Genomic DNA, 9,937 nt, shown 5'->3' on the forward strand with positions numbered 1-9,937 from the left:
CTTAGACTACGCTGCTTGGAAGCATGAAGCCTTGAGCGTAGGTGGTCAGACTGTATTAGGGCAAGCCCTTGATTCACGATTAGACTACATCTCTTGGAACTTAAGAAGTCTTGGATGTTGTTTTTCAAACTATGCCGCTTAGATCTAAGTCGTTCGATATGTTCTTCTATGAAGGATGAAATTCGAGGATATCTGAGAGTCCTTTCAAGAACAAGAAGGAGGTAAATGAACTTATTTTGGCCGTTCGATATGTTCAAGGATTTCTCAGTCTTTTCACGAACAAGGAGGTAAATGAACTCACTTTGAAGGCCAGATTCAGTATTGCGACTCTCACGAGAGAAATTTTTTCGGCAAGCCACGTGTCAACTTGTGGGAAGGAAAGTGCGTGAGACAGCTGGCAAGCCACGTGTCAACTTGCGGGAGGGAAAGCGTGTCAGACAGCCTGAGGGACACGTATTGACGATTGGGTGGAATAACGCGTCAGGAGCATTGTCAGGAGAGAAAATCTATGGCCTATTAGCTCAGTTGGTTTGAGCATTGTGCTAATAACACAAAGGTTGCAACTTCGACACATGCATGGGCTACTTTCATTTATTTTTAATTATATTTTTTTCATGATACAAGTTAAAACACTATGAACTTTAGAAGATAATGACTTTTTTAAGTTTATTATGCATAAAGTTATGTAAACAAAACTCGATTAGCTTGATTAGGAGTTAACGATCTATAATGTGCATAAAATCTATGCCCAATTAGCTCAGTTGTAAGATTGTAGGGTTAAAAACGTGAAGGTCGTAGGTTTGACAATTACATAGGCCAAGTTTTATTAATTTTTAATAATATCATTTTATGATACGGGGTTACAAAAGTACGAACTTTAAACAGATGATACTTAACAATTTTTCTTTAGATCTAAGTCGTTCGATATGTTCTTTTACGAAAGATAAATTCGAGGATTTCTCAGATTCTTTTCACGAACAAGGAGGTAAATGAACTCACTTTGAAGGAAAGATTCAGTATTGCGACTCTCACAAGTGAAAATCTATGGTTTATTAGCTTAGTTGGTTAGAGCGTCGTGCTAATAACGCGAAGGTTGCAGGTTTGACACCTGCATGGGCCAATTTCATTCATTTTTAATTATATCTTTTCATGATACGAGTTAAAACACTATGAACTTCAGAAGATAATGACTTTTTCAAGTTTATTATGTATAAAGTTATGTAAATGAAACTCGATTGGCTGGATTAGGAGCTAACTATCTATAATGTGCATAAAACCTATGCCCAATTAGCTCAGTTGTAAGATTGTTGGGTTAAAATTGTTGAGGTCATAGGTTCGAACGATTACATAGGCCAAGTTTTATTAATTCTTAATAATATCTTTTCATGATACGGGGTTACAACAGTACGAACTTTTTCTTTAGATCTGTGTCATCGATATGCTCTTTTACGTAAGATGAAATTCGAGGATTTCTCAGAGTCTTTTCAAGAACAAGGAGGTAAATGAACTCACTTTGAAAGCCATATTCAGTATTGTGACTCTCATGAGAGAAAAGTTTTCGGCAAGCCACGTGTCAACTTGTGGGAAGGAAAGCGCGTCAGACAACCAGCAAGCCACGTGTCAACATGCGGGAGGGAAAGCGTGTCAGATAGACTGAGGGACACGTATTGACGATTGGGTGGAATAACGCCTCATGCGCATTGTCAAGAGAGAAAATCTATGGCCTATTAGCTCAGTTGATTAGAGTGTTCTGCTAATAACGCGAAGGTTGCAGGTTTGACACTTGCATGGGCCAACTTCATCTGTTTTTATTTATATCTTTTCATGATACGAGTTAAAACACTACGAACTTTAGAAGATAATGACTATTTCAAGTTTATTATGCATAAAGTTATGTAAACTCGATTGGCTGGATTAGGAGCTAATGATCTATAATGTGCATAAAACCTATGCCCAATTAGTTCAGTTGTAAGATTATTCAGTTGTAAGATTATTCTTAATAATATCTTTTCATGATATGGGGTTACAACAGTACGAACTTTAAACCGATGATACGACAATTTTTCTTTAGATCTGAGCGTTCGATATGTTCTTCAATGAAAGATGAAATTCGAGGATTTCTGAGAGTCCTTTCAGAAACAAGAAGGATGTAAATGAACTTATTTTGGCCGATCGATATGTTCTTTTACAAAAGATAAAATTTGAGGCCAATTAGCTTAGTTGGTTAGAGAGTCGTGCAAATAACGTGAAGGTTGGTAAGTTCAACACTTGCATGGGCCAATTTCATTAATTTTTAATTATATCTTTTCATGATACGAGTTAAAACACTACGAAATTTAGAAGATGACTTTTTTAAGTTTATTATGCATAAAGTTATGTAAACGAAACTCGATTGGCTGGATTAGGAGCTAACGATCTATAATGTGCATAAAACCTATGCCCAATTAGCTCAGTTGTAAGATTATCGTGTTAAAAACGTGGAGGTCGTAGGTTCGACAATTACATAGGCCAAGTTTTATTAATTCTTAATAATATATTTTCATGATACAGGGTTAACTTTAAATAGATCATACTTCAAAATTTTTCTTTAGATCTGAGTCGTTCGATATGTTCTTTTACGAAAGATGAAATTCGAGGTTTTCTCAGAGTCTTTTCACGAACAAGGAGGTAAATGAACTCACTTTGAAGGCCAGATTCAGTATTGCGACTCTCACGAGTGAAAAAATTTCGGCAAGCCACGTGTCAACTTGTGGGAAGAAAAGCGCGTGAGACAGCCGGCAAGCCACGTGTCAACTTGTGGGAGGGAAAGCGTGTCAGACAGCCTGAGGGACACGTATTGACGATTGGGTGGAATAACGCGTCAGGCGCATTGTCAGGAGAGAAAATCTATGGCTTATTAGCTCAGTTGGTTAAAGGGTCGAGCTAATAACGTGAAGGTTGTAATAGGATCAACATTTGCATGATCCAATTTCATTCATTTTTAATTATATCTTTTCATGATAGAGTTAAAACACTACGAACTTTAGAAGATAATAACTTTTTTAAGTTTATTATGCATAAAGTTATGTAAACAAAACTCGATTGGCTGCATTAGGAGCTAACGATCTACAATGTGCATAAAACCTATGCTCAATTAGCTCAGTTGTAAGATTGTCGTGTTAAAAATATTGAGGTCGTAGGTTCGACAATTACATAGAGTTTTATTAATTCTTAATAATATCTTTTCATGATATGGGGTTACAACAGTACGAACTTTAAGCCATACAATGGCCATTCACAAATTTTCTTTAGATCTGAGTCGTTCGATATGTTCTTCAATGAAGGATGAAATTCGAGGATTTCTGAGAGTCATTTCAGGAACAAGAAGGAGGTAAATGAACTAGTTTTGGCCGTTCGATATGTTCTTTTACGAAAGAATAAATTCGAGGATTTCTAAGAGTCTTTTCACGAGCAAGGAGGTAAATGAACTCACTTTGAAAGTCAAATTAAGTATTGCGACTCTCATGAGAGAAAAGTTTTCGGCAAGCCATGTGTCAACTTGTGGGAAGGAAAGCGCGTTAGACAGCCGGCAAGCCACATGTCAACTTGCGGGAGGGAAAGCAGCCACATGTCAACTTGCGGTAGGGAAAGCATGTCAGACAGCCTGAGGGACACGTATTGACGATTAGGTGGAATAACGCGTCAGGCGCATTGTAAAGTGACGCGGCTCCACTCGATATGCGACACACGATATTTCTTCCGACCCACGCCCACGTCTAACCAAGTTTGACTACATGGATGTTCAACTTGATCCGTATGGTGCCACTCTTCAATGTAAAGAATTTCACTTTCCAGCATGCACCTCTTGTTTTGAACCCACGACTTATCACTAGCTTTCCTCTCTTTCCCCATACTTCTTCAATTCTTTTTACAAGCTTAGAAATTTCTTTCCCATTCTCTTCCTTCTCCTATTTGAGATAGAAAGAACTCTCACTCAGCTCAGCCCTTCCTTCTCTAAGATTTCAATCTTCATTTCTAAAAGCTCTCTTTTCTTTTTCAATCTCTACTTTCTCCTTCAAAATGCGCTCGTTCAGCGATTTCAACGTCTGCAACTAAGACTTCTCCATAGATTTATCCACGGCCGATTTTGGTTGTTGCTCTAAATCTCTATTCACTTTTTGAAGATCCAGAAGTTTCTTGGGCTCATTCGCCGATCGCGGGTTCAAATCCAAATTCCTTCTTCGATTATCTCATCTCCAATATTGCGATTTTGCCGAATCCGCTGTGTATCCCCTCATTTCCAACGGTTTCCACCGCCTCACAACTACCGCCATCGTCTTTTTCTCCATCGTGTTCTTACGCTTTCAGATCTTCATTTTGAGCCATCAAGAAAAGACCTAAGACCTTCGTTTGTTGCGTCACCAAGGCTAGGTTGAATGTTTCTTCCACATTTTTATCGGCTCGACAATCTTTTGCAAAATGCCCCTCTACCACAATTGTAACATTTGTCGGAGTTACAATCGTTTGCATAGTGCATATTTGTGACATTTGTAGCACTGAATGTTGGAGTAAATTGATCGGCCGCCTCTTCCTCGATTGCGTCCTCTTCCATGCCAATTTGCTTGGCTCCGCTGTCCCTTCTTCTTATATTATCCTTCATGACTACTTCCTTGAGCACCATGACCATTTTTACTACTTTCACGGTCAAAACCTCTACCTTCAAAATTTTGAGAGTAGAGTACCTTTTAATCTTTAAATGACGCCTTGGTTTGATGTGCTTGATCAAGTGTTTCTTCCTTCTTCTTACGTTGCTCGTGTGCCTCGAGAAAACCAGCTAGGTCGTCGACTGTGAACGTTGCTAGGTCCTTTGACTATTCTATGGCGCATACAACATTCTCAAAGTTGTTGGTTAATGACCTTAAAATCTTCTCCAAAACCTGCGTCTCGGCTAACATTTCTCCATTTTGGTTGAGTTGGTTTAGCACAGTTTGTACATGCGTGATGTAGACAGATACACTTTCTGACTCCATCTTCATGCTCTCCAACTTGCCACGAAGAGTTTGGAGACGCACTTGCTTGACTCGGTCGATTTCTTTGAACACTTTTCTTAAGTTTCTGACGCTTCTTTTGAAGTAGTTGCATTGGCAAGCTTCTCAAAGCCTAACTCGTCAACGACTCGGAACAACATGTATAGTGTCGCCTTATCCTTTGATCGCACCTCTTTTAACATCTTGTGTTGCGCCACTGTATAACCCGTGGTATCTTTTGGTTCTTCTAACCCTTCTTCGACCACCTCCCATGCATCTTGAGAACCGAAAAAAGCTTTCATATGAATGCTCCAATTCTCGAAGTTTATCTTCACTAGTCGCGGTAGCGGCATTTGACCCACATTGCCATTGGCTTTATATAATTCTGTTAACGAAAACTCATAAATTTGTGAAATAAGTCCCACACACACTAACGATAGAAGTAGACAAAGATAACAAATGTATTTATAAGGTTTTCTAAAACTAAATATAGACATAACAATGTCACTGTTTGTAACCCTTAAAAATTCATTATTTCTATAAAGATTCTTGGCCTTTCATCTTCAAAACTCTTGGCCTTTTCCTCCAAGACTGACTCTTGGATTTAAAACCCACTAAAATTTTCCATAGGGAATCGATCCCTTCCACTTCCTTGCCATGAATCTCTTACCCTGATCCCCACACAAATAAAGAGAGAATTTCATTGAATTTGAGAATGAAATAGATGGTGGGGATGATGACGGGGAATGGACATCGCTACCTGTGGCCCTACACATGTCGTGTTTTATGATTGTATGACATATACTATGTTATGTATATGACATGATATACGATATGTTGCATATAAGTTACGCTATGATATCATATACACTATTCTAGGACTATGAGACATTAGAAAATCATGTATTGTTAATTATTAAAAATATGAAATGAATCAAGTATTTATATCTCATAGGAACACTATGGTATGAATAGATTGGAGGTATGACTAGCGCCATGAATATATGTCATGCTTTGATGTTATGGGACCTCATGCATTTTGTATACCACGTGCATCGAGATACTTCTATATTATGTTTCGTACACCCTATGCCTATGAAACATTAGAAAAACCATGTATTGTTAATCATGACCAATATGACAAGAATCAAGTATGTATGTCTCATAGGAACGTTATGTCATGTTTTAATGTTAGGGATCTCATGCATTTTATATGGGAGGTGCATCGAGATACTTCTCCATTATGATTAGTACAAACACATACCTTATAATATTTATGTTCCCTATGATATTATGCTGGTCTTTTCCATTCATGGTATTTGGTAGTGTGAGTGTGCACAAGCTTGACGAGGCAAACCCATAGAGTACTCTTATACCAACCCACCTGGTGGTCAATGTGCACATTCATGAGTCGTGTGTAGGGAAGTACAACATATTCAACTCTGCTTGGACCGAAAAGCAAAGCTCAAGCCCATGCCACAATGTATTTATGAAAGGATAGGTCCCACTATATTACACATGATTCATATTCCGACCATAATAGTGAGATTACTTACTGAGTATTTATTAAAGTACTCAAACCACATTACTCTTATTTTAAAGTAAAGGTAAGATACCCATTTACAGACGACAACGTTGCGTTCAAGGCCAAGAAACCAAAGTTAGGGTAGTTGCATTCATGTTATTTTTAGTGATTCTTAGGTTAAATTAGGGCATAGCAGTAATGTCATGTATGCTGTGATGATATTGTTTAATAGAAAAAATGGAGTAGTTGGTTATGAGAACCATGAATAAAAAGGGATAAAAATATGTGTCCTCTGACCAGTGTAGATATTTTTTACGGATTATCCAGAAAGTTCAATCTCAATATCATAGTGATTCTGAAGCTCTCAATGTTTGTTTAAGCTTCCCCTGTAAAGTTGAAAGTTTAGGCAATAGTTTGGAACAACAATCGAGCTCCCAATAGTAGGCAATAAGCGTTTAGATTTTGGGTCTCCTTCTCTGAGATTTCTTCAAAATTCAAGAGCAATTCTACACCATTTCTCTTTAAACTTGTTCTTACAATGCTGAAAGTGCCAAGAAATCATTCCCCCAATCCAATTCGTCGATACACGAGAATATGTCAAGCAAGGACGATCCCAATTGCACCTCCAAGGAATGTTTCCATAGAAGACAACGAAGAGAAATAACCTCAAGAACAAGCCAAATTCAAGAAAATCTATTTTGGGCTCAAATTAGGGGTAAGTTTCAAAATCTTATCTACAATCTCTTTTTCTTCAAATTAAGGATTCCTTGTGCTTCAGACCAAGAAGTTACTTCTGCTCCATTTTTACCAATTATGAAGCCAATAAAATTAACTTTTTCCATGAAAAAACTACACTTATTAAAATGAGCCAAAAGTTTCTCTTTCCATGCTTTCCTAAATATTCTATCAAAACCCGATTCATTAAGATAAATGTACTAGGAGCATTAGTTAACCCAAAAGGTATAACAAGTCATTCATACAATCCAACCTTAGTTTTGAAAGCTCTTTTCCATTCATCTCATATATGCCTTCTAATTTAATGATATCCAGATTTCAAATCAATCTTTGTAAAGAGATATGAGCCATGCAATTCATCAAGCATATGATCTAGCCTAGGAATAAGACGTCGATATTTTAGAGTGATTTTGTTGATGGCTCAAGAATGCACAAACATGGACTCGAGGCTTAAAATCATTTTTCATGACACGTACTGACAAAGAAAAAATTTGATAAAAATGGAACAAGATTCGAAAAATAAGAACAAAAACTCGTAACACATAGAACTGACGTGACAAAGAAAAAATTGATAAAAATTGGAACGAGATATGAAAACTAAGGACAACAACTCATAACACATGGAACTGATTGCTCAAGACGACCCTCCTCTGTGACCTTAACTAACAATTAGTGATCCCTGAAAAAGGAAAAGTAATATATAGTGCAACTAAATAAGTAACCTACTTGTAGGCGGTAATCGAATCCTTGGTCAAGCGAGTTGCCACAGATTTTTCTCAAGGTTATAGAGAGTTCAAGTGTAGATTATATGTAACGACCCTAGTTTTTTAGGGACCTAGAGTGACTAGAATATGCAATGATGTAACAGCTTTATGCGAAAATATTTTTTACATTATGTTTTTGTATCGAAGGTACCCCTAAAAAGAACTCAACATTATTATTAGGGATGCTGGATTAAGACTATATAACAATGTTCGGAATCACGAACCTCCATAATTATATGACATTGTCCACTTTGGTTGAAGGGTTAAATTTTTCCATATACTAAAATGGAATGATTCATTACCATTGCTAAAAAGAGAGCTTGAACCTCCCCAACTTTATCGTTAACATTATACGCTCTAACCAACTGAACTATCCCAACAAACTATGAGTATTAGCCTAGATATTGTCTACTTTGACTCATTATATATCATCGTCAACCTCACGGTTTTAAAACACGTCTAATAGTAAGAGATTTCCACATGCTTATAAGAAATATTTCATCCCTTCCCCAACCGATGTGGGATTTTCCAATCCACCCCATTGTGTTCCTAGCAACCTCGTTGGCACATCACTTGATGACTATCTCTAATACAATTTGTTACAAACCAAGCCCACCTCTATTAGATAATGTCTACTTTGGCTAATTACGTATCACCATCAACCTCACAATTTTATAATATGTCTACGAGAATGAGGTATCCACAACCTTAAAATAAATGCGTGGTTCCCCTCTCCAGTTACTAGCAGATATTGTTTATTTTTTGCTGGTTACGTATCGTCGTATGTCTAAAATTTTTAAAACGCGTCTATTAAGGAGAGATTTTAACATTCTTATAAGGAATGCTTCATTCCTCTCTTCAACCTGATGAAGTTAATATAACACATGCAAAAGCAATTTGGATCTTAGGCACTCTTAGAGCATCAATTATAGTAAATAACTAGCATGTTCATAAGTATTTAAACTTAAGGTCTTTGAGTACTAACCTTTTGTAGTTCAAATTTCTTTTTCCTCATGAACCGATTTCGAACCACCACTAGTGTCTTCTCCACTGTTCTCCAGCCTTAGAACGAAATTGTGGAATCCGATGAGTGATAAACTTGGGAGGGATTTAATATATATGAAGAGTGAGTTTGTGAGAGGTTTTTCTCAAGGTTTTTACAAGGAAGAACTTCCATGTACCTTGATTTCTCTATTTAAAGATTCATGTTTGCATGTTCATGCAAATTTGAGATCACCAAATTTTAACACTCAAAATTCCACTCAAATGTTTGGGATTATGTGGCATGCATGCAAGTTTCAGTTAACCAAATTTTGACACTCAAAATTCCACTAAAGTTGGTGGGGTTTATTTTGCAAGCATGCACTTTGGTTAAACCAAATTTTGAAACCTCAAAATTTCACTAACTCAAACATGGATTTTTCCATTAAATAAAGTCAACATTTTGACTTTCTTCATTTTGATTCAACAATTAATTTGAATAATTAATTTCAAATTAAAGTAATATCAAACGATAATTAAATTATTTAATTAAATATTAATTAAAATGTCAATCCCAATCAATTCCGACACATATTTGATTAAGATATTTAAATCTTATTTAAATATCTCAGATTCTCTTTTTTTGTTTAATTCGTAAATAAAACAAAAATGCGGTTAAATATATCGTGTATATGTAGCTCATATTTCTTAATTTGAATTCGAACACTTCGAACTCACTAGTCACACTGTTCTATGGTTTAGTCTGATATGAGCTAGGAGAAGGACCTAATGGACCTATAGATCATGAGCTCCAACGATCCAAGATTAACCGGTTAAACTCATTAACCTTATTAGCCAACATTCGTTAACTACTTGGACACTCCACTATAGCTTAGTAGTTGCACTCCCCTCACTATAGATATATT

The 9,937-nt window shown here is 36.6% G+C and overlaps 1 non-coding gene across 1 annotated transcript; it reads left to right on the plus strand.

Moving 5' to 3' along the window:
* The first annotated feature begins 1,046 nt into the window (after nucleotides 1–1,046).
* TRNAI-AAU lies at nucleotides 1,047–1,120 on the plus strand. Its single transcript has one exon. It is a non-coding gene; the product is annotated as a tRNA-Ile (tRNA).
* Nucleotides 1,121–9,937: the final 8,817 nt, after the last annotated feature.

This window comes from Cucurbita maxima, unplaced genomic scaffold (genome assembly GCF_002738345.1).
Source record: "Cucurbita maxima cultivar Rimu unplaced genomic scaffold, Cmax_1.0 Cma_Scf00072, whole genome shotgun sequence".
NCBI classification, from domain to species: Eukaryota; Viridiplantae; Streptophyta; class Magnoliopsida; order Cucurbitales; family Cucurbitaceae; genus Cucurbita; species Cucurbita maxima.